A 26,898-nucleotide genomic window follows, 5' to 3' on the forward strand; every position below is an offset into this window, starting at 1 on the left:
CAGACACCTGTGGAAAGACCTTTAGGAAGTCCAAGGTGGAATTATTATAAAGGCAGTGAGACTTTACTCAAATACTCTTTGCTAGGAGTTAGCATGTGCATGGGATTCCACAGGAGCAAATGCCCTGGGTGAAGAAGGCAGGCATGCCCTGGTGGGATGTAAAGATCCATCAGAGGGCCCTTGCCTCCAGCACCACAGCCTTGAGTATCAGTGTATGGACCACCTACAGAACTCGCAATTCTACCACATCTCTCTGGTGGATGGGCCCTGCCAGACCTGAGAGGGTTCAGATTGCCTGTTTACAATCATTGCATCCCACCAGCTGGGTTTCCTTGGCAGGGCACAGTGCAGGGCTTCCATCATGTGCCAGATTCATGCCTACATATGTCTGTGGAGCATAGATTTGGGGCATGTACTGCTCAAATGCTCTTGCAGGCCACTCTTCGGTTTCTAACCTGATAGCCAGGGGAGGCAGGTTGCTTCTTCTTGGACACCAGTCTCCATGTAGTGTTGGCCGAGATTTTGCAGAGCCAGGTCCTCAGCATCTCATGTTTTTCATCCAGGCTTCCCAGGTAGGCATTGAGTGCCAGGTTCCCGAGTGGGGGCCATTGAGGAGCAGCTGATGGAATCTGGCTTTGGGATCACAGTCGCAGGGCCCCTCTGGTTCAGGCTGTGCAGTGCTGATGATGGGAGGTACAGAACCAGGTCATCAGAGTCTCGGCCTGTGGAAACTGCTAGCATCCTTGCTCCCCACTAAGCTCACTTCTCAGCCACAGTGGTGACCCAGGCAATCACATTTCAAGCATGCCTAGCACTGGTGGGTGGCAGGCCCAGGCCACTGGATATTGTCTCCCCAAGGCTTCTGCCATCCCCAGTGGCAGCATCCCCTGAGGAGAGTCCTGGCCACATATCTGGACCCCACCATGCGTGGGGACTCTGCAGGAGCAGTTGCCTAGAGGTGGTGCGATACACTCCCCTCCCAAGCAAGAGGGAATGTTGCAGGGGTTCATGGAGAGCTGGACAGTGGGGGATGAGGTGACACTGTGGAAGGCTAGAACCTGGTGAAGCACACACTCCACAGCACACACCACCTGGCTTCTGGCACAACAGCTTAGGAAACAGAATCTGGTGCCCCCACACAGCCCAGCTGCAGGAGCTGAAGGCGTGACACACAAGCGCAAACCACTGCCTCCATGGGGAGAGTGCTGGTTCCCTCAAGGGGTTGGAGACAGGAATTCACCCAGTCAATGCTCCATGCCCTGTGTATTTCAGGGAAGCATCCAGGAGTGGCCCAGGACAGTGAGGGTGCATCCTCCACGCTGATCCTGGGCACTGTCTCTGTGCCATGTCCAGATCCCAGGCTCCAGCATGTTGTGACTCAGCGAAGAAGCTGGGGTTTTAGCTGCCTTCTCCCGTGTGATTGGGTTCTTGGGGGCATGGGGAACAAGTGAAGCAGGAGTGGCAAAGCCATGAGCTGCCTCTATTTTTTCCCCAACCCCTGTCTTCCTTCACGCCCAATTGAAACTCAGGAGGTGGCATCACTGGAGAGTCCTGGCTCCTGTGCTATGTCACTGGGCAGCAGGGAATTGCTACCTGAGAGAGGCAAGTGCAAGTCATGCTGGCAGAAGCAGTGGGGAGCCAGGCTGCAGACACAGGGGACCAGGGTGGCAATGCCCCCAAGCTGGTGCCCAAGGTGAAATGCAAGTATGCTGGGAACTGTGTGCCAGTGGAGAGACTGAGGCATGGGCAGCCCATGGCAATCTCTGCACAACTGGCCCACACAGAACTCCTGTCATTATTGGAAGGCAGGACTGGAGAGAAAGGAACTTGGCACAGGTAGGAGAACAGCTGATTTGCCAGTAGGCGTGCACATGAGTACCTGTAGAGATTGAAATTGCCCTCTGGCTTTGTGCAGGACTGCATGGCCACCCCCACATAGCCTTAGTGCCCACCTTTCCTGTCACCATGCCCTCAGGAAGACAGCCCCGTTCTCCCTCATGTGAGTGCTCAGAGGCAACCTGAAGAAAATTTACAAAACTGAGAATTATAATGGAAACAAACTGTTATGCTAATTATCTTGTTACTTTGTAACCATTAATTTGTTAAGTTTATATCCAGATCTGATACTATTATTATATATGTAATTGTATTGTGGGAAGTAGAAATTCTTACTTAGTATATACTGAATCCATCTTCTGCATATAAAGATAATTGGAAATGAAAAAAAAACTTAGTTTTAAATTGGAAATTGCATAGAAAATTAATCAATTTTTAAAAATATCATGTAGGATCTCTATCCTTAATGTGCTGTACATTGTAATTTAATGCTATAACTAGTACTTTTCACTTTGTGTTACTATGTGGGAACAAACTGTTGAAATCTTTACTTAATGTATACTAAACTGATCTTCTGTATATAAAGAGAATTGAAAATGAATCTTGATGTGAATGGAAAGGGAGAGGGAGTGGGAAAGGGGAGGGTTGTGAGTGGGAGGGAAGTTATGCGGGGGAAAGCCATTGTAATCCATAAGCTGTACTTTGGAAATTTATATTCATTAAATAAAAGTTAAAAAAGAGTAATTCAAAACATACTTATTTATATTACAATCTCTTTACAAAATTAATAATTTTCAAGTTCATATTTGAATTACACTTTCCTTATATGTCTACATATTTTAGTTTATAAATTAAACAATAGGCCAAGAGCGGATAGTGAGGACATGCACCTATAGTCTGGAAAATATAGTTTCATAAAAGTGGAATTACTGTAGCCTTAGGAAAAGACCCAAGAAAAAAATTGCAGTGGAAACGCTTCTGGATCTAGTGGATGTGACACAGAGGACCTACAGGGAGCCCATCACGTGGGAGCCGAGCCGCAGAATCTCGCCAGTACAGGAACTGGAGGTAAGACAAAAGCCTCAGAAACCTGAGACATTGGTGGGGGAAAGGCAGAGGCCTCACTCTCCACTTGAGCAAAACAAAGAGCAGGCATCATTTTACATATGTAAACCGGCAACAAGTACACAAACTCAGTAACTTTGGGTCTATGATGAAACTTGAGAACACATTGAGGGCTGCATAAACTCTTTGTGTGGGCCCAGAGGTAGATGAAATGAATACTCACAGAGGCCAGATTTCAACTATCCTCAATTTCACTCAGCTGTGCTGAATTGCTTCCCAACTGAGTCAGAGAGAGAGAGAGAGAGAGAGAGAGAGATCCAGCAAGGAGCAAGGGAGAGAACAATCTGGGTGAGTCACTTTTTGCACAGCCTTAAACCTGAAGAATCATGCAGAGCTCTCTGGCCACACCCACAGCCTCTAAGGATCCATCAAAGCAGACAGCCCACTTAGAGGCATAGTATAATGAGAAAAAATCACCACAGCAAAAAACAAAACAAAACAAAACAAAAACCATAAATTATCCCCAACATGCCTAAAAACAAACATAGAAACCGAGGTAACAAGAGCAAGGAAGACACTATGATGCCCCCAAATGAACAAGACACCCCAATCCAAGATTATGAAGATGAAGAGATAGAGGAAATCCAAGAAGCAGATCTCAAAAAATCGATAAGAACATTAAGAAGTTCTCAAAAACAAATTCTTCAACTACAGAAATCATTAAAGGATGAGATAGAAAATCTCTATCGTGACCTATGTCTCTCATCTTATAGAGACACCAACTAATCAGGCTATTTGGATTATATTAGAAGGACTGTCAAGATGTGATGTGGTACCAGACTTTAAGTTTCTATAATGGAAAATGCTATTAATACAAATGTTTGAGAATTAAAAAGTCTAATGATCTTGTGTTACTAGACATGATAGTTTTCTTAATGAGAAAGCCCCAGAAGCCTAAAGGGTTAAATACTTGTAAAATTCTACAGGTGCTTTCAAAAACACTGTGAAGTAAGCAAGTGCCTCTTGTTGGTTGATGAGTTTATAATTTTTTACAGGGCAACTTAAAGTCTTTTGTCATCCACAGTTATATATGATGTGCTGCTCATAAAACTAAAGCGTTGTTGGTTCTGTGTTTAGCTGTCCTCCTATAGGTTCCTATGGACTTTTGCCAACCACTTCTATTGTATTCAGTACTTTGGGATGGCTCTGTAAGCAGATGAAGCCAATAATGTATTAACAGTACCAACTGAGAGAAAGTATGGTTAACTGAGGTTACTAAAAACAAAAAGCAATTCAAATCCATTGGCAATCGACAAAAAGAGTTAAAGATTTTAAAAGTAGTATTAAAATTGCTATATTGTTCTATTATGCTATGTTATATGTGTGTACATATTGTATGTCCACATGGGAAAATTTTATTAAGAGTTTTATTTAAATGGCTTATAGATAAGATTGTCCATCAATTTAAGCTGCTAAAATCAATCAAAGATACATTTTAATTTGTGTGACCTGAATCTGTGTATCATATGTTTTAAACTTGTTGGTAGAAAGAAACTAAAAACATTTTAGATGGTTGTGCTTAAGTTTACTGGCTAAACAAAGTACACCATGTTAGATATTTAAGAGGTGTTTTCAATACATGATTCGTAAAATTTATAGAAGGCATTGGACCTTCTGGTAAATGTTTTCTTAAGTTGTAATCTAATGGTTGAAACGGTTTGCTAAGTATTCATCTAATATTGCTATTGTCAGCAAGCGATCTAGGACTTGCTCCCTCATTTCTCTACTCTAAGCCCAACTTGTTCTTTCATTTTTCTATTTTCTTCAAGGTAGGAAATTAATTCTATTATGAAGGAATCTCTAGGACACACAATAAAATCTTTAGATCTTATAAAAGAGATGGCTAATATTTTTCTGTAATAGCATAGCCAAAATAAGAACTTAAATAATAATCTCATAGCTAGATTCACTTCGCCATCAGCCAAGTAAACAGTAAGTAGAAAAAACCTCCCTTTCAGACCAAAGGGAAAGTTTTAAAGTGAGGATATAATTTTCCTCATAGGCATTGTGTACCTTAGAAAAACTACTACAGAACATGCCTGTGACTATAGACTTGTAGTTCAGGCCACCAAAGATTAGAGATGGGACTTGGGCACTCCCTTGACTTGCATCCTCTGGTCTGCTTTAACACAAACCAGGAGGAAAAGAAAGCTCGGCATCAGAAGCAATGGGTTTTAGGCCTATGAATGGCTGATCTGTACAGTGATCTGCCCTCAAGGAGACCCATCAGGTCAGTCCACTGCAGTGGCTTTCAATGTGGTAAGCCTGGGCTTCAGCAGAAGTCAGCTTGTGAAGAGCCCTGGCAGCTCTGCCAAGAGTTGGATCACTGGAAATGGACCTGCCCTGGAGTCAAAGGATGCCCAGGTCAGAGCCACAGATCTTATTGGCTCTAAGCTGAAAAGCCCTTCACTCAGCCCAACTTCCAAAGTGACCACTGCAGCTGAGGGGATGGTCAAGTAGGGTCAGCAACATTGCAGGCAGAACTGTAAATTGCTTGTTAGAGATGCCACCTGCCTTTACCTGGCCAACTCTCCTCCCAGGTCTACCAAGTAATGAAAGTCAACAGAGTGCCTTCCCCTAGGAGTTTCACACCTCCCTTAGGATATACCCCATGTGAAGAGATAGATAGTTCTGGGCCTCTTAACTTACAAGGCCTAAAGCCCTGCAGATTATTCTCAAGCCCCTTCTATCAGATTCTATTTGCCTCTCAATCAGAAAACTTAATTGTAGCTTAGACAGCACCTTTCTTAGCTCCTCTAATAATGACTCTGTCCTTTGTCCTAGGCCCTGTCTAGTGCACTTGGGCCTCATTCCTTTGTAATCATAATCTCTACTCTACCACTAATGGCTCTACTCCCAACCTGTGTGTACTGATGGTCCTCTTCCCCACTTAATGCTGCATAATTGTTCAAACCTGGTAAATGCCACTCTTAGGATCATTGGTTACTATCCTCGCTCTGTCTTTTATGATCTTGTCTAAATATGATCAGAGTCAGCAAACGTGAAAGGCTTCCATAGCCTTGGCAACTCATGACTACAGCCTAGGATGGTTACTGGCGCCATAAACTAGAGTGTCAATTTGTTGGGTCAACAACAGGAGCCACTGTGCACTTCCTCCTCTTGCAGGATCTCTGTCCTTAACGTGCTGTACATTTTGATTTAATGCTATAACTAGTACTCAAACAGTATGTTTCGCTTTGTGTTTCCATGTGAGTGCAAACTGTTAAAATCTTTATACTAAATTGATCTTCTGTATATAAAGAAAATTGAAAATGAATCTTGATGCAAATGGAAGGGGAGAGGGAGCGAGAGAGGGGAGGGTTGCGGGTGGGAGGGAAGTTATGGGAGGGGGAAGCCATTGTAAACAATAAGCTGTACACTGGAAATTTATATTCATTAAATAAAGGTTAAAATATATAACAAAAAGAAAATGAAATATTAAGGAGGAATCAAAATGAAATGAAACAACTAGTAGAACATGAAACTGTGATAGTGACAAGAAACCATAATGAAATGAAGAACTCAATAGATCAAATGAAAAACACATTAGAGAGCCTTGAAAACAGAATGGGTGAAGCAGAAGAGAGAATATCAGAATTAGAAGACAGAGAACAGGAAAGGAAACAGTCAAATCAAAGAAAAGAAGAAGAAATCAGAAATCTAAAAAATACTTTCAGGAATATACAGGATACTATCAATAAACAAGGAGTTCCTGAAGGCATGGAAAGGGAGAAAGGATTAGAAGGCCTTTTTAGTGAGATACTAGCAGAAAATTTCCCAGGTTTGGAGAAAGACAGAGACATCCTAGTACAGGAAGCTCATAGAACCCCTAATAAACATGACCAAAAGAGATCCTCACCATGACACGTAGTAATCAAACTCACCACAGTGAAACACAAAGAAAAGATCCTAAAATGTGCAAGAGAGAAATGCCAGATTACTCTCAGAGGATCTCCAATTAGACTTACAGCTGACTTTTCATCAGAAACCCTGCAAGCCAGGAGAGAATGGCGAGATATAGCCCAGGTAGTAAGAGAGAAAAACTGCCAGCCCAGAATATTATATCCTGCAAAGTTCTCATTTGTGAATGAAGGTGAAAGAAAGACCTTTCACAGCAAACAGAAATTGAAAGAATTTGTCGCCACTCGTCCAGCCCTGCAAAAGATGCTTAAAGATGTGTTACATACAGAAACACAGAAACATGGTCACCAATATGAAAGAAGGTAAAGGAAGGAAACCTCACAGCAAAAGATTACAGGAATCTCAAACCATATATTAGAAAATATCTTTGGCAAATGGCAGGGCAAAGTTACTCCTTCTCAATAGTCACATTGAATGTTAATGGCTTGAACTGTACAGTTAAAAGTCACTGATTGGCTGATTGGGTTAAGGAATAAAACCCATCTTTTTGCTGCTTACAAGACACTCATCTTTCCAACAATGATGCATACAGACTGAAAGTGAAAGGCTGTGAAAAGATATACCATGCCAACAGAAATGAAAAAAGAGCAGGCGTAGCCATCTTAATATCGGGCAACATAAACATTACCACAAAAACTGTTAGGAGAGACAAAAAGGGGCACTATTTAATGATTAAGGGATCCATTCAACAGAAAGATATAACGATTATCATTGTATATGCACCTAATTACAGGGCACCAGTTTATTTAAAAGACTTGTTAAGGGACTTAAAGTGAGACTTGACTCCAATACAATAGTTCTGAGGTTCTTCTATACTCCACTCTCAGAAATAGATCAACAGGGCAGAAGATCAACAAGGAGACAGTAGATTAAATGACACTATAGTCCAAATGGATCTAACAGATATCTACAGAACATTTCACCCTACATCTAAGGACTGTACATTCTTCTCAGCTGTACATGGAACCTTCTGTAGGATGGATCACATACTAGGCCATAAAGCAAGTCTCAGCAAATTCAAAAGAATTAGAATCATACCATGCAGCTCTCAGACCACAAAGGAATGAAATTGCAAATTAGCAACTTAGGAATCCCTAGAGCACGTGCAAACACATGGAGATTGAACAACATGCTCCTGAATGAACAATGGGTCATGGAAAAAATCAAAAGAGAAATCAAAAATTTTCTGGAAGTAAATGAGGATAACAGCACAACATACCAAAACCTCTGGGATACAACAAAAGCAGTGTTAAGAGGAAAGTATATATATCAATAGGTGCCTACATCAAGACATTGGATAGGCACCAAATAGATGAGCTTTCAAGTCATCTCAAGGATCTAGAAAATCTGCAGCAAACCAAACCCAAACCCAGTAGGAGAAGAGAAATAATTAAAATCAGAGAAGAAATCAACAGGATTGAATCCAAAAAAACTTTACAAAAAATCAGCCAAACGAGGAGCTGGTTTTTTGAAAAAATAAACAAAATTGACAACCCAGTGGACAAACTCACTAAAAAAAGAAGAGAAAAGACCCAAATCAATAGGATCAGAGATGAAAATGGAAACGTAACAACAGAAACCACAGAAATAAAAAGAATCATCAGAAATTACTACAAGGACTTGTATGCCAGCAAACAGGGAAATCTATCAGAAATGGACAGATTCTGGGACACATACAACCTGCCTAAATTAAGCCAGGAAGACACAGAAAACCTAAACAGGCCAATAACTGACAGAGAAATTGAAACAGTTATAAAGACACTCCCAACAAAGAAAAGCCCATGACCAGATGGATTCACTGCTGAGTTCTACCAGACATTTAGAGAAGAACTAACTCCAATTCTTCTCAAACTATTCAAAACAATTGAAAAATAGGGAACCTTCCCAAATTCTTTCTAGGAAGCCAGCATCACCTTAATTCCTAAGCCGGAAAAAGATGCAGCATTGAAAGAGAATTACAGACCAATATCCCTGATGAACATAGATGCAAAAATACTCAATAAAATTCTGGCCAATAGAATGCAACAACACATCAGAAAGATCATCCACCCAGACCAAGTGGGATTTATCCCTGGTATGCAGGGATGGTTCAACGTTTGCAAAACAATCAATGTAATACACTACATTAACAGACTGCAGAAGAAAAACCATATGATTCTCTCAATAGACACAGAGAAAGCATTTGATAAAATACAACATCCTTTCATGATGAAAACTCTAAGCAAACTGGGTATGGGAGGAACATTCCTCAATACAATCAAAGCAATATATGAAAAACCCACGGCCAACATCCTATTGAATGGGGAAAAGTTGGAAGCATTTCCACTGAGATCTGGTACCAGACAGGGATGCGCACTCTCACCACTGCTATTCAATATAGTTCTGGAAGTTTTAGCCAGAGCTATTAGGCAAGAAAAAGAAATTAATGGGATACAAATCAGGAAGGAAGAACTCAAACTATGCTTCTTTGCAGATGATATGATTCTTTATTTAGGGGACCCAAAGAACTCTACTAATAGACTACTGGAACTCATCGAAGAGTCTGGCAAAGTAGCAGGATATAAAATCAATGCACAAAAATCAACAGCCTTTGTATACACAGGCAATGCCACGGCTGAGAAAGAACTTCTAAAATCAATCCCATTCACAATAGCTACAAAAACAATCAAATACCTTGGAATAAACTTAACCAAGGATGTTAAAGAACTCTACAATGAAAACTACAAAAATTTAAAGAAAGAAATAGAAGAGGATACCAAAAAATGGAGAAATCTTCCATGCTCATGGATTGGAAGAATCAATATCATCAAAATGTCTATTCTCCCAAAAGCAATTTATACATTCATTTCAATACCAATCAAGATACCAAAGACCTTCTTCCCAGATCTGGAAAAAATGATGCTGAAATTCATATGGAGACACAGAAGACCTCAAATAGCCAAAGCAATCTTGTACACCCAAAAGAAAGCCAGAGGCATCACAATACCAGATTTCAGGACATACTACAAGGCAGTAGTTATCAAACAGCATGGTACTGGTACAGAAACAGATGGATATACCAAAGGAACAGAATAGAAACACCAGAAATCAACCCAACAATCTACAGCCAACTTATATTCGACCAAATATCTAAAGCTAATCCCTGGAATAATGACAGCCTATTCAATAAATGGTGCTGGGAAAATTGGATTTCCATGTGCAGAAGCTTGAAGCAAGACCCATACCTTTCACCTTACACAAAAATTCACTCAACATGGATTAAAGACTTAAATCTACGACCGGAAACCATCAAATTATTAGAGAACATTGGAGAAACCGTGCAAGATATATGTACAGGCAAAGACTACTTGGACAAGACCCCAGGAGCACAGGCAGTCAAAACCAAAATTAACATTAGGGATTGCATCAAATTGAGAAGTTTCTGTACTTCAAAAGAAACAGAAAAGTTAAGAGGCAACTTACAGAATGGGGAAAAATATTTGCAAACTATCCAACAGATAAAGGGTTGATAACCGGAATCTACAAAGATATCAAGAAACTCCACAACAACAAAACAAACAACCCACTGAAGAGATGGGCCAAGGACCTCAATAGACATTTTTCAAAAGAGGAAATCCAAATGGCCAACAGACACATGAAAAAATGTTCAAGATCACTAGCAATCAGAGAAATGCAAATCAAAACCACAATAAGGTCCCACCTCAACCCTGTAAGAATGGCTCACATTCAGAAATCTACCAACAACAGATGCTGGAGAGGATGTGGGGAAAATGGACACTAACCCACTGTTGGTGGGAATGCAAACTGGTGAAGCCACTATGGAAGTCAGTCTGGAGATTCCTCAGAAACCTTAATATAACCCTACCATACAACCCAGCCATCCCACTCCTTGGAATTTACCCAAAGGAAATTAATTTGGCAAATAAAAAAGCCATCTGCACATTAATGTTTATTGCAGCTCAATTCACAATAGCTAAGACCTGGAACCAACTCAAATGCCCATCAACAGTAGACTGGATATAGAAATTATGGGACATGTACTCCATAGAATACTCTACAGCAGTAAGAAACAATGAAACCCGGTCATTTGCAACAAGATGGAGGAATCTGGAAAACATTATGCTGAGTGAATTAAGCCAGTCCCAAAGAGACAAATATCATTTGATTTCCCTGATCGGTGACAACTTAGCACCAAATGGGAAACTTGTTGCAGTGAAATGGACACTATAAGAAACAATGACCTGATCAGCTTTTGTCCTGACTCTAGATGTATAATGTAATACTTTATCCTTTTTAGTATTTTGTTGTTGTTTTTGTTGTTGTTGTTGTTGTTGTTCTAGTACTAGTGGTTGAACTCTGTAATTAATGCACAATTATTCTTAGGTGTTTAAATTTTAAATGATCCCTGTTAAATTTCAGAGTGGAAAAAGAGAGGGAGGAGATGCACAATTTGGGATATGCACAATCAGTCTTGCCCCAAATGAAGGAGTTGGAAATGTGCCAGAGGATTCCAATACAATCCCATCATGGTGGCATGTACCAATGCCATCTCACTAGTCCAAGTGATCAATTTCAGTTCACATTTGATGGCCTGGATAGGTCTAAGAAACAAACGGATCACACAAACAAGACAGGTGTCTGCTAATACTAACTGATAGAATCAAAAAGGGAGAGAAGGATCCAACATGGGAAGCGGGATACACAGCAGACTCACAATGGCAGTTGTCCTAAACAACACTGGCCTCAGAATCAGCCCTTAAGGCATTCAGATCTGGCTGAAGAGCCCATGAGAGTATTGTAGGCATGGAAAGCCAAGATATTATGGAAAAGAAAAAAAGAGGACCTAAATGAAAGATCTCTGTTAGTGAAATCCCAGTGGAAAGAACGGGGCCATCAAAGAAGGAGGTACCTTTCTCTGAAGGGAGGAGAGAACTTCCACTTTGACTATGACCCTATCGGAACAAGATCAAAGTCAGCGAACTCTAAAGGCTTCCATAGCCTTGGCAACTCATGAGTAGAGCCTGGGGAGATTACTGACGCCATATACAAGAGTGTCAAATTGTTAAGTCAGCAACAGGAGTCACTGTGGACTTACATCCCATGTGGGATCTGTCCTTAATGTGTTGTCTAATGTGCAGTGATGCTATAACTAGTACTGAAACCGTATTTTTACACTTTATGTTTCTGCGTGGGTACAAACTGATGAGATCTTTACTAATTACATACTGAATCGATCTTCTGTATATAAAGATAATTGGAAATGAAAAAAAAAAAAACCTGAAACCTGGTGTTAATTTGGAAATGGCATAGAAAATTAATAATTTTTTAATAAAACTATTATGTAGGATCTCTGTCTTTAATGTGCTGTACACTGAATTTAATGCTATAACTAGTACTCCAATAGTATTTTTTTTTACTTTGTGTTGCTATATGGGGGCAAACTTTTGAAATCTTTACCTAATATATACTAAACTGATCTTCTGTATATAAAGAGAATTGAAAATGAATGTTGATGTGAATGGAAGGGGAGAGGGAGTGGGAAAGGGGAGGGTTGTGGGTGGGAGGGAAGTTGTGGGATGGGGTAAGCCATTGTAACCCATAAGCTGTACTTTGGAAATTTATATTCATTAAATAAAAGTTTAGTAAATGAAAAAAAGAATATTCTCAGATACATTTGTATTAGTCATTTATGTGAATAAGAATTAAAGAATTGGAGCGGCGGAAGTGGAGCCGAGCGGCAGGAGCCGTGCCACAGAATCTCGCCAGCGCGGGATCCAATGGAGGAGGAGGTAGATCAAACGAATACAGAGGCCTCACAGAGGCCAGATTTCAACTGCCTTCAACTCCACTCCCAACTGAGTCAAAAAAAAAAAAAACACCATAAATTATCTCCAACATGCCAAACAACAAACACAGAAGCCAAGGTAACAAGAGCAAGGAAGACACTATGACTCCCCCAAATGAGAAAGACACACCAAAGCAAGATTATGAAGATGAAGAGATAGAGGAAATGCAAGAAGCAGATCTCAAAAAATTGATAAGAACATTAAGAAGTTCTCAAAAACAAATTCTTGAACTACAGAAATACTTAATGGACAAGATAGAAAATCTCTCCCGTGAAAATGAAATTTTAAGGAGAAATCAAAATGAAATGAAACAACTAGTAGAACATGAAACTGTGATAGTGACAAGAAACCACAATGAAATGAAGAACTCAATAGATCAAATGGCAAACACATTAGAGAGCCTTAAAAACAGAATGGGTGAAGCAGAAGAGAGAATATCAGAATTAGAAGACAGAGAACAGGAAAGGAAACAGTCAAATCAAAGAAAAGAAGAAGAAATCAGAAATCTAAAAAATACTTTCAGGAATCTACAGGATACTATTAAAAAACCCAACATTCGGGTTCTAGGAGTTCCTGAAGGCATGGAAAGGGAGAAAGGATTAGAAGGCCTTTTTAGTGAGATACTAGCAGAAAATTTCCCAGGTTTGGAGAAGGACAGAGGCATCCTAGTACAGGAAGCTCATAGAACCCTAATAAACATGACCAAAAGAGATCCTCACCATGACACGTCATAATCAAATTCACCACAGTGAAACACAAAGAAAAGATCCTAAAATGTGCAAGAGAGAAACGCCAGATTACTCTCAGAGGATCTCCAATTAGACTTACAGCTGACTTTTCATCAGAAACCCTGCAAGCCAGGAGAGAATGGCGAGATATAGCCCAGGTAGTAAGAGAGAAAAACTGCCAGCCCAGAATATTATATCCTGCAAAGTTCTCATTTGTGAATGAACGTGAAAGAAAGACCTTTCACAGCAAACAGAAATTGAAAGAATTTGTCGCCACTCGTCCAGCCCTGCAAAAGATGCTTAAAGATGTCTTACATACAGAAACACAGAAACACAGTAGCCAATATGAAGGAAGGTAAAGGAAGGAAACCTCACAGCAAAAGATTACAGGAATCTCAAACCATATATTAGAAAATATCTTTGGCAAATGACAGGGCAAAGTTACTCCTTCTCAATACTCACTTTGAATGTTAATGGCTTGAACTGTCCAGTTAAAAGACACCGATTGGCTGATTGGGTTAAGGAACAAAACCCATATTTTTGCTGCTTACAAGACACTCATCTTTCCAACAATGATGCATACAGACTGAAAGTGAAAGGCTGGAAAAAGATATACCATGCCAACAGAAATGAAAAAAGAGCGGGCGTAGCCATCTTAATATCAGACAACATAAACTTTACCACAAAAACTGTTAGGAGAGACAAAAAGGGGCACTATTTAATGATTAAGGGATCCATCCAACAGGAAGATATAACAATTATCAATGTATATGCACCAAATCACAGGGCACCAGCTTATTTAAAAGACTTGTTAAGGGACTTAAAGGGAGACTTAGACCCCAATACAATAGTACTGGGGGACTTCAATACTCCACTCTCAGAGATAGACAGATCAACAGGACAGAAGATCAACAAGGAGACAGCAGATTTAAATGACGCTATAGCCCAAATGGATCTAACAGATATCTACAGAACATTTCATCCTACATCTAAAGACTTTACATTCTTTTTTTTATATATATATTTTTATTTTTGACAGGCAGAGTGGACAGTGAGAGAGAGAGAGACAGAGAGAAAGGTCTTCCTTTTGCCGTTGGTTCACCCTCCAATGGCCGCCGCGGTAGCGCGTTGCGGCCGGCGCACCGCGCTGATCCGATGGCAGGAGCCAGGTGCTTATCCTGGTCTCCCATGGGGTGCAGGGCCCAAGCACTTGGGCCATCCTCCACTGCACTCCCCGGCCACAGCAGAGAACTGGCCTGGAAGAGGGGCAACCGGGACAGGATCGGTGCCCCGACCGGGACTAGAACCTGGTGTGCCGGCGCCGCAAGGCGGAGGATTAGCCTAGTGAGCCGCGGCGCCGGCCAAGACTTTACATTCTTCTCAGCAGTACATGGAACCTTCTCTAGGATTGACCACATACTAGGCCATAAAGCAAGTCTCAGCAAAGTCAAAAGCATTAGAATCATACCATGCAGCTTCTCAGACCACAAAGGAATGAAATTGCAAATTAGGAACTCGGGAATCCCCAGAGCACGTGCAAACACATGGAGATTGAACAACATGCTCCTGAATGAACAATGGGGCATAGAAGAAATTAAAAGAGAAATCAAAAATTTTCTGGAAGTAAATGAGGATAACAGCACAATATACCAAAACCTATGGGATACAACAAAAGCAGTGTTAAGAGGAAAATTTATGTCAATAGGTGCCTACATCAAGAAATTGGATAGGCACCAAATAGATGAGCTTTCAAGTCATCTCAAGGATCTTGAAAAGCTGCAGCAAACCAAACCCAAACCCAGTAGAAGAAGGGAAATAATTAAAATCAAAGAAGAAATCAACAGGATTGAATCCAAAAAAACTTTACAAAAAATCAGCCAAACGAGGAGCTGGTTTTTTGAAAAAATAAACAAAATTGACAACCCAGTGGACAAACTCACTAAAAAAAGAAGAGAAAAGACCCAAATCAATAGGATCAGAGATGAAAATGGAAACGTAACAACAGACACCACAGAAATAAAAAGAATCATCAGAAATTACTACAAGGACTTGTATGCCAGCAAACAGGGAAATCTATCAGAAATGGACAGATTCTTGGACACATACAACCTACCTAAATTGAGCCAGGAAGACATAGAAAACCTAAACAGACCCATAACTGACACAGAAATTGAAACAGTAATAAAGGCCCTCCCAACAAAGAAAAGCCCAGGACCAGATGGATTCACTGCTGAGTTCTACCAGACATTTAGAGAAGAACTAACTCCAATTCTTCTCAAACTATTCAGAGCAATCGAAAAAGAGGGAATCCTCCCAAATTGTTTCTAGGAAGCCAGCATCACCTTAATTCCTAAGCCGGAAAAAGATGCAGCAATGAAAAAGAATTACAGACCAATATCCCTGATGAACATAGATGCAAAAATACTCAATAAAATTCTGGCCAATAGAATGCAACAACACATCAGAAAGATCATCCACCCAGACCAAGTGGGATTTATCCCTGGTATGCAGGGATGGTTCAACATTTGCAAAACAATCAACGTAATACACCACATTAACAGACTGCAGAAGAAAAACCATATGATTCTCTCAATAGACGCAGAGAAAGCATTTGATAAAATACAACACCCTTTCATGATGAAAATTCTAAGCAAACTGGGTGTGGAAGGAACATTCCTCAATACAAATAAAGCAATATATGAAAAACCCACGGCCAACATCCTATTGAATGGGGAAAAGTTGGAAGCATTTCCGCTGAGATCTGGTACCAGACAGGGATGCCATCTCTCACCACTGCTCTTCAATATATTTCTGGAAGTTTTAGCCAGAGCTATTAGGCAAGAAAAAGAAATTAAAGGGATACAAATCGGGAAGGAAGAATTCAAATTATCCCTCTTTGCAGATGATATGATTCTTTATTTAGGGGACCCAAAGAACTCTACTAAGAGACTATTGGAACTCATCGAAGAGTTTGGCAAAGTAGCAGGATATAAAATCAATGCACAAAAATCAACAGCCTTTGTATACACAGAAAATGCCATGGCTGAGGAAGAACTTCTAAAATCAATCCCATTCACAATAGCTACAAAAACAATCAAATACCTTGGAATAAACTTAACCAAGGACGTTAAAGATCTCTATGATGAAAACTACAAAAAGTTTAAGAAAGAAATAGAAGAGGATACCAAAAAATGGAGAAATCTTCCATGCTCATGGATAGGTAGAATCAATATCATCAAAATGTCTATTCTCCCAAAAGCAATTTATACATTCATTTCAATACCAATCAAGATACCAAAGTCCTTCTTCTGAGATCTGGAAAAAATGATGCTGAAATTCATATGGAGACACAGAATACCTCGAATAGCCAAAGCAATCTTGTACAACAAAAACAAAGCAAGAGGTATCACAATACCAGATTTCGGGACATACTACAGGGCAGTTGTTATCAAAACAGCATGGTACTGGTACAGAAACAGATGGATAGACCAATGGAACAGAATAGAAACACCAGAAATCAATCCAAACATCTACAGCCAACTTATATTTGATCAAAGATCCAAAACTAATCCCTGGAATAAGGACAGTCTATTCAATAAATGGTGCTGGGAAAATTGGATTTCCATGTGCAGAAGCTTGAAGCAAGACCCATACCTTTCACCTTACACAAAAATTCACTCAACGTGGATTAAAGACTTAAATCTACGGCCCAAAACCATCAAAATATTAGAGAGCATTGGAGAAACCCTGCAAGATATAGGTACAGGCAAAGACTTCCTGGAAAATACTCCAACAGCACAGGCAGTCAAAACCAAAATTAACATTTGGGATTGCATCAAATTGAGAAGTTTCTGTACTTCGAAAGAAACAGTCAGGAACGTGAAGAGGCAACCGACAGAATGGGAGAAAATATTTGCAAACTGTACTACAGATAAAGAGTTGATAACCAGAATCTACAAAGAAATCAAGAAAATCCACAACAACAGAACAAACAACCCACTGATGAGATGGGCCAAGGACCTCAATAGACATTTTTCAAAAGAGGAAATCCAAATGGCCAACAGACACATGAAAAAATGTTCAAGATCACTAGCAATCAGAGAAATGCAAATCAAAACCACAATGAGGTTTCACCTCACCCCGGTGAGAATGGCTCACATTCAGAAATCTACCAACAATAGATGCTGGAGAGGATGTGGGGAAAAAGGGACACTAACCCACTGTTGGTGGGAATGCAAACTGGTGAAGCCACTATGGAAGTCAGTCTGGAGATTCCTCAGAAACCTGAACATAACCCTACCATACAACCCAGCCATCCCACTCCTTGGAATTTACCCAAAGGAAATTAATTTGGCTAATAAGAAAGCCATCTACACATTAATGTTTATTGCAGCTCAATTCACAATAGCTAAGACCTGGAAGCAACCCAAATGCCCATCAACAGTAGACTGGATATAGAAATTATGGAACATGTACTCCATAGAATATTATACAGCAGTAAGGAACAATGAAACCCAGTCATTTGCAACAAGATGGAGGGATCTGGAAAACATTATGCTGAGTGAATTAAGCCAGTCCCAAAGAGACAAATATCATCTGTTTTCCCTGATCGGCGACAACTAACTGAGCACCAAAGGGGAAACTTGTTGCAGTGAAATGGACACTATAAGAAACAATGACCTGATCAGCTTTTGTCCTGACTCTAGATGTATAATGTAATACTTTATCCTTTTTAGTATTTGTTGTTGTTGTAGTTGTTCTAGTACTAGTGGTTAAACTCTGTAAATAACACACAATTATTCTTAGGTGTTTAAATTTTAACTGAAAAGTGATCCCTGTTAAATTTCAGAGTGGAAAAAGATAGGGAGGAGATGCACAATTTGGGACATGCACAATCAGTCTTGCCCCAAATGAAGGAGTTAGAAATGTGCCAGGGGATTCCAATACAATCCCATCAAGGTGGCATGTACCAATGCCACCTCGCTAGTCCAAGTGATCAATTTCAGTTCACATTCGATGGCTTAGACAGGTCTAAATATCAAAGGGATCACACAAACAAGACAAGTGTCTGCTAATACTAACTGATAGAATCAAAAAAGGAGAGAAAGATCCAACATGGGCATTGGGATACACAGCAGACTCATAGAATGTCAGATGTCCTAAACAACACTCCGGCCTCAGAATCAGCCCTTAAGGCATTCGGATCTTGCTGAAGAGCCCATGAGAGTATTGTAGGCATGGAAAGCCAAGATACCATGGAAAAGAAAAAAAGAAGAAGACCTAAATGAAAGATCTCTGTGAGTGAGATCCCAGTGGAAAGAACAGGGCCATCAAAGAAGGAGGTACCTTTCTCTGAAGGGAGGAGAGAACTTCCACTTTGACTGTGACCCTATCGGAACAAGATCAAAGTCAGCGAATTCTAAAGGCTTCCATAGCCCTGGCAACTCATGACTAGAGCCTAGGGAGATTACTGACGCCATGAACAGGAGTGTCAAATTGTTAAGTCAGCAACAGGAGTCACTGTGGACTTACATCCCATGTGGGATCTGTCCTTAATGTGTTGTCTAATGTGCAGTGATGCTATAACTAGTACTGAAACAGTATTTTTACACTTTGTGTTTCTGCGTGGGTACAAACTGATGAGATCTTTACTAATTACATACTGAATCGATCTTCTGTATATAAAGATAATTGGAAATGAAAAAAAAAAAACCTGAAACCTGGTGTTAAATTGGAAATGGCATAGAAAATTAATTAATTTAAAAAATATATTATGTAGGATCTCTGTCTTTAATGTGCTTTACACCCTTATTTAATGCTATAACTAGTACTCCAACAATATTTTTTTTCTTTTCTTTTCACTTTGTGTTGCTATATGGGGGCAAACTGTTGAAATCGTTACCTAATATATACTAAACTGCTCTTTTGTATACAAAGAGAATTGAAAATGAATCATGATGTGACAGGAAGGGGAGAGGGAGTGTGAGGGGGGAGGGTTGTGGGTGGGAGGAAAGTTTTGGGAGGGGGAAGCCATTGTAACCCATAAGCTGTACTTTGGAAATTTATATTCATTAAATAAAAGTTTAATAAAAAAGAATTAAAGAATTATTTGTACTATCATTATTAACTATTTAACATTTTAAAACCTTGATACATTTTCTGTTCTTTGAGACAATTCTTGTGAATTTTCAAAGTACATTACTCTTTGAAACATTTTTGGCAAAAAAATGTGGGGTATCCTTTTACCTAGGTTGTCTGTTCAAAAGTGCCTTGAAAATATTTTAACTCTACTTCTTTATGAATGCCTATTAAGCTTAAAGCTTAAGTTTTTCTTGATCTTGAGAGCATGTTTTCAAGAAATCTGCATTCCCTTCTTTATTGAAACTTTACTGTTTTTCAAAGAAATTTCATTAAATTTGTGTTTATTCTCAACAGCCTTGCTGTTTTCTTAATGGTTACAACAAATATTTTCAAACTGTGGTTGTCATCTTTATAATTCTTCAATATTAAATTTTAAAGGGCCTACCTTTCCTAACTTCTAATTTTCTTAATGTACAGTTTCTTAAATTATTTATTTAATTGATGTTTTTTCTTTGATGTCTTCTGTAAGAAATTTTCCCTAAATTGAATGATCGTTTTGAGTGAAACTTAGTAAGTTTTTTTTTTTTTTTATTTCTGAAGGATTTGAAGGGAGGAATTGCCTAAAATCAAGTTTTGAGTTACAATGTTTTTCCAAGTTGAAATTCTAACAGTTGAGAAACCAAAATATCCTAAATAAGTTTATATCCTGTGTTACCATTCTCAGTCCATCCATTTCTACCTTGAAGATTTGTTAAAAATTTCTTTTCTTTCACATTCATGAATTAAGTTATTTAATTCTGTGATTTTTTTTGTGCTCATGACCATGCAAGCTGCCCAATCAATCAGGCACAGTAACATCCATGCCATGTAATCACACGGGGTCTGGATGTCACCGTGATCTTAGAGTTCTGCAGGAAAGTAAGGTCATAGGAGATGCCTGTGCTGCCTGGAGGCTTGCAAGGCAAGTCCGGCTCTGCTGCTGTCTTTGCTCCCCAGGGGACACTGGACACCTAGGAACCAAAAACCACAATGTGGTGTGTGGGCCAGGTTGTCTGGAGAGGGGAAAGGCAGAGCCTATGCAAACTGATGTAGAGCCAGGAGGACACAGGCCTCCCAGAGGTCATCTCTGACATCTCTGGGCATCATATTGGTGCTGGCACAGTGTTTCCTTCAGTCCCCTCAGACCCATGGGTTGGGGACAGGACTGCCACCTGGGACCCTGATGTCCTGGCCCTTCTCTGCTCAACTGTGTGGTGTCCGCCCCATGTCATTCTCGATGGTGCAGTGTTGACAGGGTGATCGCAAGGGAGAATGCGGGGTCTGTATATGGAGTTCATGCATGACAGGCATTGCTGTCATTTATACAGCTCTCGGTTCTGCCTTCCTTCTTGTGAGGACTTGATTTCTCTCAGTTTTCTAAACATGTGGGTTGCAGGGGCTTTTCTAGGACTCTAACCACTACATATACCTGTTTTTTTAAAAATATTTTATTTATTTATTTGAAAGAGTTATAGAGAGAGAGAGAGAGGTCTTCCATCTGCTGATTCACTCCCTAAATGGCTGCAAGGGCCAGAGCTGTGCTGATCCAAAGCCAGGAGCCAGGATCTTCTTCCAGGTCTCCCATGCGGGTTCAGGGGCCCAAGGACTAGGGCCATCCTCCACTGCCTTCCCAGGTCATAGCACATTTGAGAGGGGAAGCTGGGATTAGAATCGGTGCCCATATGGGATGCTGGCACTTCAGGCCAGGACTTTAACCTGCTGTGTTATAGTGTTGGCCCCACATATAGCTGCTTCTAGGGATTCTCGTTTTTTTTTTTTTTTTTTTTTTTTTTTTTTTTTTGGACAGGCAGAATGGACAGTGAGAGAGATAGAGAGAAAGGTCTTCCTTTTGCCATTGGTTCACCCTCCAATGGCCACCGCAGCCAGCGTGCTGTGGCTGGTGCACCACGCTGATCCAAAGGCAGGAGCCAGGTGCTTCTCCTGATCTCCCATGGGGTGCAGGGCCCAAGCACTTGGGCCATCCTCCACTGCACTCCCTGGGCACAGCAGAGAGCTCGCCTGGAAGAGGGGCAACCGGGACTAGAACCCGGTGTGCTGGTGCCGCTAGGCGGAGGATCAGCCTGTTGAGCCACAGTGCGGCCGGGAGTCTCATTTCATTTTATGTTTCCAGTAACACAGTAACATAGATTGGATAAGGTAAAAACAGAAGTTTTATTTGATTCAGGGTTTTTATCCAGGTTTTAGAGGGACAGGAGGACCCTGTAACTTGGTACATGGGTATCATCTTAACCCTTACACTTTCTCCTGACAGGCTGGCATCTGTATTTGCACTTAAAAAGAAATTTTCGCTAACAAATGTATGAGTATTTAAAAATTGTTTCTGTTCCATGAAAGCCTTCCTAATCTCACAGATATGTCTAGTTTACTAAGTTATTTTGAATTTATATTTTAACATAGAAGCTTGTTTCTTTATGCTTGTTTTAATTTTTTCAAGATTGTTAGAGTATGAGTGACAAAATTTGTGTATACTCAAGGTATGTAACCTAATGTTTTCATATGTGAGGGTACTTTCAAAAGTTATGGGAAAATCACATTATCTTTTAATTGCATTTTTCATAAACTTGAAATCTGTGTGTGAATACACTATGAAATAATTAGCCCAGGGCCAGTAGCATGGCTCACTTGGCTAATCCTATGCCTGCGGTGCTGGCATCCCATATGGGCACCGGGTTCTAGTCCTGGCTGCTCCTCTTCCAGTCCAGCTCTCTGCTGTGGCCCGGGAGGGCAGTGGAGGATGGCCCAAGTGCTTGGGCCCTGCACCCTCATGGGAGACCAGGGAGAAGCACCTGGCTCCTGCTTCAGATTGGTGTAGCTCTGGCCGTAACAGCCATTTGGGGAGTGAACCAACGGAAGGAAGACCTTTCTCTCTGTCTCTCTCTCTCTCTCTCTCACTATCTCTATCTATTAAAAAAAAAGAAAAGAAAAAGAATGATTAGGACAATGTAACATATCCTTCACCTTACATCCCTATATTATTTAAGAATATGAAAGATATTAGCATATTGTGAGTATGTGATAGAGTAATCATCTAGTCATTGTATTGAATATTAAGGTCTTGATGAGTTAATTTATCTCATAACTGCAAATGGGTGTTCAGCTAACATTTTCCCATTTCCTTCAATCTCAGCCCCTGACAACCACCATCCTGTTCTGTGATTGTGATTTTCTTACAGTTCACATATGAGGGAGATTTTTGTGCCATTCGTCTATGCCTTCTTAATTAGCTGAATGACCACATTAATATTTTTTAATACATGTTTTGGCAAAATGGCTGAATTTCCTTTTTAAGGGTGAATGTGATTCCAGTGTGTGTGTGTGTGTGTGTGATATTTTCTTTATTCATCTGTTGATAATGTGTTTTTTTTTCTATATCTTGTTCTTGTAGATAATGCTGGCATGAATATGGACACTTTTGTATCTTTAAGATACTGATTTCTTTGGAAATCAAACACAGTCATAGGATTTGTCATGCATTCAACATTTAATTTTTTTAATTTTAATTATTTATTTATTTATTTTTGACAGGCAGAGTGGACAGCGATAGGAAGAGAGAGACAGAGAGAAAGGTCTTCATTTTGCCATTGGTTCATCCTCCAATGGCCAACATGGCCAGAGCACCACAATGATCTGAAGACAGGAGCCAGGTGCTTCTCCTGGTCTCCCATGGGGTGCAGGGCCCAAGCACTTGGGCCATCCTCCACTGCACTCCCGGGACATAGCAGAGAGCTGGCCTGGAAGAGGAGCAACTGGGACAGAATCCTGTGCCCCGACCGGGACTAGAACCCAGTGTGCTGGTGCCGCAGGCAGAAGATTAGCCTATTGAGCCATGGTGCCTACCAAAATATTAGTCTTTTTTCTTGATGTTATTTAACTATATGTTCATGCCCATGCATAATTTGTTATAAAATATAAATTTAAAATTTTGCATTATATATTTGCTTTTAGTCTATGTTATAGACTTATAGCCATTTTAAAGTCTATGTAAGATTCACAATTCTTAAAATGCACAAAAAATTGTCCAGTTTACAAAAAATGAACAGTTGTCTAGACTTGGACATTTTGTCATATTTCCTTCATGCTTTTTAACCATAATTAATATTTTGAAAACCGCTTATCTTTTATAGGGTGCAGACAATTCATATTTTTCTGAAAAGTACTATAATTCTTTGCTAACCTCCTAAGCTGTTAATTATTTAATGCTATTCTCTTGATATATAAAAATGAAAAAGTAAAAGATAAAAGTACTATGTTGTGATAATCACTCATGTTTTTCTTCTTGCTTGTATGAGGGAATGAGAGTCAAAATTAGATTTAGGAGAGACAGTATTAGTGCCCTTTCCTGAAAAACAAAGTAATACTTCATATAAAATACTATATTATCAAGTGGATACCCAGGGAGTGATAAAATGTGTTTTCAAGTGAAAAAAATTGATAAATAACTGTTTCAAGCTTCACAAAATGAAATTTTAATATTATGTTAAATTATAACAATTTTAATATGATAATTTATTTAAATCATTAACAATAACCTACATTGATTGCACGTGGAACATTTTTTTCCTCACTTTTTTGGCATATATATTTCTTGATAAGTATACATTCAATAATAATTTTTCAGTATGGATTTCTCTTGATACCAGAGAAGACATTTGATCCTTTCTATAGCATGATTAATAAAAAATTTAGATAGATAGTTTAATTAAGAGGCTCGCATTGCAATGATGCAAATTACTCTGCAACCAGTGACACTGGTATCCCATATGTACAGCAGTTTGAACTGTTGAGCAACAGTTTGGCTGCTCCACTTTTGATCCAGTTCCCTGTCAATGCACCTGGAAAAGCAATGGAAGATGGATCAAGAGCCTGGGACCTTTACAACCACGTGGGAGACTTGGATAGTGTTTGAAGCCACTTCCTTGGACGTTGCCTCATTCCAGACATTATAGACATTTTGGGAGTGAACCAGTGGATGAAAGAGATCTCTTTCTCTTTTTCTCTATCTCTATCTATATATCTCCCTCTCTCCCTTCCTCACTCCCTCCCTTCCTTCCTCCCTCAATCCCTCCCTAAAATTTGTCTTTCAAATAAATAAAATGCATTTTTGTAAGCAAGGTAGCAATGTTTAATTATGCATGGCCTCCATCAGAACAGACGGAACCATAGGGAGAGTGCCCAGTCATTTAGACTGGAGGATGCAAGGTTACATGGTTTGCTAGAATACATGATGGGCAAGGTGGGCCACTGATCAGCAAAGTCTTAAAACTTTAGAGTTGACTTTAAGGTTTTTAAAACTCTACTAAATTCGGGGACTCCAGCATCGGTTAGCAGCCCCGGAAGTAAGTGGGTAGGCGGGTGCCGACTGCAGTCCCGGGGCCTTGCCTGTCTTCCCAGGACCCACCCCAGACCAAGATGCCTCAGTAGCAGACATGGGAGGAGTTCAGCCGCGTGGCCGAAAAGCTCTACCTCGCTGACCCTATGAAGGCACGTGTGGTTCTGAAATATAGGCATTCTGATGGGAGTTTGTGTGTTAAAGTAACGGATGATTTAGTTTGTTTGGTATACAGAACAGACCAAGCTCAAGATGTGAAGAAGATTGAGAAATTCCACAGTCAACTAATGCGACTCATGGTAGCCAAGGAATCCCGCAGTGTTGCCATGGAAACGGACTAAATGGTTTGAAATGAAGACTGTCCTGTTCCTTGGAAGTAAACATCTTGGATTTGAGAAAGTGTTGGGGCAGAAAACACTTTATGTGATAACTAAATGTGGGCTATTCAAAGACAAGAGAGCATTTTTTGCACTTTTTTTTTAGTGTTTATTTGAGAGCGCTATGAAGGTAAATACTTTCAATTAGAAAGCCTTTATTTATTTTTGGAAATGGAACAAGAAATGAATCTATCTTAGAAACTTTTTGCAGATTATTTGATGTTGGGCAATATATATAATTATTTCCCTGGTAAATTTGTATGACTAATTTTAAAATGAAATATCAAGAAAAGCAAGTTCTTCCTTACACTTAGTTCTTCTGTCTTTAAAAGAGAATTAAATGTAACCTTTTTGCTGGATCATTATATTTCTTTTGGAGCATACGGTTTGTGCTGTTGATGACCAATATATATAAAATACAGTAACTGGAATTAACTATACACAATAGTATACCCAATTATGTAGTGTATTTCAGTTATATCTAGAACTAATTTTGAGTAAGATATATGCTTTAACCTTTATCTTTCCATATTGAAACTATTATTTTTGAATGTAAGGGATTTGAATATCATCATCAGCTTATTAAGCTGTGACTTTGAATCCTGTTTTCAGTAATTGAAAGCAGCAGCAGTTGTTGGAATGCATGGATAGAATGAGAATCACTATAATGGACTGAAACCACCATGTTACCGAAGTATTTACTACATATTTCCCACCTATAGTTTCTCAGAAGGGCTAAGGATTATTTGAACTGTTGAATCTTTGCATACCTCTGTGACACCTCTACCCATTTTCTCTCCTCACTTAACCAAAGTGTTGAGCATGACTGTCACAACTGTTATGTTCTCCAATAAACCAGAAGTCCAATATTATTTGATGTTTACCTTATATCTATAACCTGGTGTTACCACCTAAATGTAATGTTCATTTGTTGATTCTTCAAGAGTGAAACAAGGCACTACATTGAAATATTTTTTGTAGAGATAATATTGATACACATTTTAGTATGGAAAATTCAATTGGCCAAAATGAATTTTGGCATGTTTTGGAGAGGTTAATATTATATAGAAAAAAGAAAAACTCTACTAAATTCTCTTTTATAAAGGATAGTTAGAATTTGAACAATGTTCCACAAAGTGAATTTTTATATTTCTATTTCTCCCTTGCTAAACAACTTGGAACTTTATTATATACATCTCATAAATAATGATAATAAATTAGACCAGGTTTTATCTTAGAAGATAGATGTTTATGACTGACTAAAGTTCATAGTCAAATAAAAATATATTTTATTGGCTAAGTTAATTTAGTTTGCTACTTTGCTGATTTTTAATTCCATGAGCATTTTGCCCATATATAACATCACCTCAACTGTTAAATGAATGATTTTCCATCTAAATAGTTATGGATACCAACAACAAATATTAGGTAGAGTTTTGTTAACAATGTGTGAGAGGAAAAAAAAAGAAAAATTACAAGGCAAAGAAATAATTTACTTATTTCTATCACCAAAGCATTGATTAAATAACTAACATTTGTATAATGTGATATATATAAAATCCTTTTTCCCAACTAGGTTTCTAAATAATTTTGTG

General features: G+C 39.4%; 1 pseudogene; it reads left to right on the top strand.

Moving 5' to 3' along the window:
- The first annotated feature begins 25,006 nt into the window (after window positions 1-25,006).
- Window positions 25,007-26,346, top strand: LOC133755138 (signal recognition particle 9 kDa protein-like; annotated as a pseudogene).
- The last annotated feature ends 552 nt before the right edge of the window (window positions 26,347-26,898 follow it).

The sequence above is a fragment of the Lepus europaeus genome, unplaced genomic scaffold (assembly GCF_033115175.1).
Source record: "Lepus europaeus isolate LE1 unplaced genomic scaffold, mLepTim1.pri SCAFFOLD_3_1, whole genome shotgun sequence".
Lineage (NCBI taxonomy): Eukaryota > Metazoa > Chordata > Mammalia > Lagomorpha > Leporidae > Lepus > Lepus europaeus.